Source organism: Macrosteles quadrilineatus, unplaced genomic scaffold, assembly GCF_028750875.1.
Source record: "Macrosteles quadrilineatus isolate MER2022 unplaced genomic scaffold, UCM_ALF_1.0 Scaffold_2__2_contigs__length_208266976, whole genome shotgun sequence".
NCBI classification, from domain to species: Eukaryota; Metazoa; Arthropoda; class Insecta; order Hemiptera; family Cicadellidae; genus Macrosteles; species Macrosteles quadrilineatus.
In genome coordinates, this window is record NW_026542595.1 from 24,169,573 (window position 1) to 24,171,848 (window position 2,276).

A 2,276-nucleotide genomic window follows, 5' to 3' on the forward strand; every position below is an offset into this window, starting at 1 on the left:
TAAAGAGTAGAGTTAAAGACCACCCACTGTGCCAATGGGACTATGGACACGTGTAGTCGCTAGTGTCTATCATACAACAATAACATGGTCCAGTATGACATATTGATTTTTTGGTCAGATATTGTAGATATTTCAATTATATACACCCTGCAGTTGATCCCATACCTATGGGTTTAACCGTTCAAGAGTTATAAGAGTTTGAAAAGTCAAATTTGACAATTTTGGTTTTACTCCCAAAAATACAACTGTTAAAGGTTTTTTTTGCAAATTTCTTTCAATTTCTCCTCTTTATTTAATCCTTAGAGGTATAACATACCTACAATTGGTTTTAATCTTATTACTTATCAAGTATTTGTGGAAAACCTGGCAGACAGACAGATCAGGTAAAAGTTCCTTATCTGATACTAGGCTTATCGGGAGAAACCAATGGACTAATATCTCATCCGGCTGTCTCTGTGGTGTGAATGGTTGCCAAAATTTACACAGAGACAGCCCAGGAGGGAGGAGTGTTCATCGGTCATCCCTGATAAGGGCCAAGAACGTGCCTTATCACTCTTAGATAACTTGCCAAACTTTTGTGTGGAATCTCTGCCTGTAGACTAGTTTATTTACTATTTCATCTAGGTAGATAACCTGTTATCATATGTTTGAATCAAGATTATTGGAAATGTAGATTGTTAAAAGTATTGAATTTTTGACTGCACAAGCCAAGTCTACTACCAAGTTATATAGTGCAAGATTTGGAAATATTATACGTAATAGATGATTTGCAGATAACTCAGATTGATATATAAGTAGCTTTAATGATTATAGTTATGGTTTTGGATACATTTTTTGCTAAGCTGTAGACATAGAGATAATACAAACCAAGTATCTCAAGTTACCTCAATGCAGATATATTTTGGCAACTTGATTTGAGGGTTAGTATGTGATGAAAACTGCTGAATATTACATTATAAAGGTAGTAAAAACTATAAATCGTCAGCAAATGTTGAGAAATTTAGTAAATTTTAAAACCTTTAATTGTTATTGGCATTTTAAAATTTTAAACCTTTGTAGCCCATAACTTTGAAAGTATTTGAGCTAGAACAATGGCTGAAATCGTATTGGGTACAAAATGTGCAATACAACAAAATGTGTTACTTTTTTCTCTTCCAAAACATAGATTTATCCTAACAATAAACTTGTACTAGACATGTATTGTAGTTTAGACTCCAAATGTAGGTTGATACGATTCACTTCAACTATTTGCTGACCAAGCACTCATTGTTGTGAAAACTAGACTGACCTAGTGTACTGACACTTCTTTGTTGACAGTAAGAGTAGCTATTGTTAAAATAAAATGCCTTTTAATGTCATTATTGTGGTTACTGAAAGTCACAAAAGTTTATTTTGTCAGCAATCAGTAAACAGTGAAATGCTTAAAAAATAATCATTAATTATCACATATAAGGAAAGTTGAATTAAAACAACAAATATAGTTAGATTACATTTATTACTTAAAACAATACTTGTGATTATAATACAATTTATTGCTTAATACAATGCTTGTGATTATTATACAATTTATATATTTATTCAATATAACACATCATTAGAGTTTATTTTGTAAGTCATTTTGATCAACAGATAGAAACAAATATTCTTTTAATAATCTTAACTTCTCCACCTCTTGCAATAATTAATTGTATTTCCTTTTTTTCAATTTCTGAAAACATCTTATTTAGATTTAAATTTATACTAGCCCAATTGTGGAATTCTTCAGTAGATGAAGTTAACCTAACATAATTAATAGATACATCATTGTACCAACTCACTCCAAAAAATATAGATATATTGGCTTTAAAATGGCCAATATTTGTTATTATATATCTAAAAATAGATTTAATTGAAAATCTATAATTTTCTAAACAATATTCTATCAAATCATTCTCACAATCAAGACTGTACAATTTAAACTCTACAAGTTCTTTTACTTTCTCTAATCTTCTTAATTCCGACATCAAACTAATAAAACCTCCAAGTACTAATTCAGTTATATTTTCAGTATCTACTTCAGCTATAGATTGTATATCTTCTTCTTCACTTGATGTTTCTATTCTTCTAGACGTTTGAGCATACCTGAGGTTTTCATGTCCAGTAGTTTGATTGAGATGATGGCAAGGAAGTCTGTTGTCATCTGAAATCCTAGGTTGCAATAATGGTTCTTCTATCCTCACTGGATGATGAGTCTCTTCTATATGATTACTAGTTCTTCTCCTCTTGTTCGATCTTAA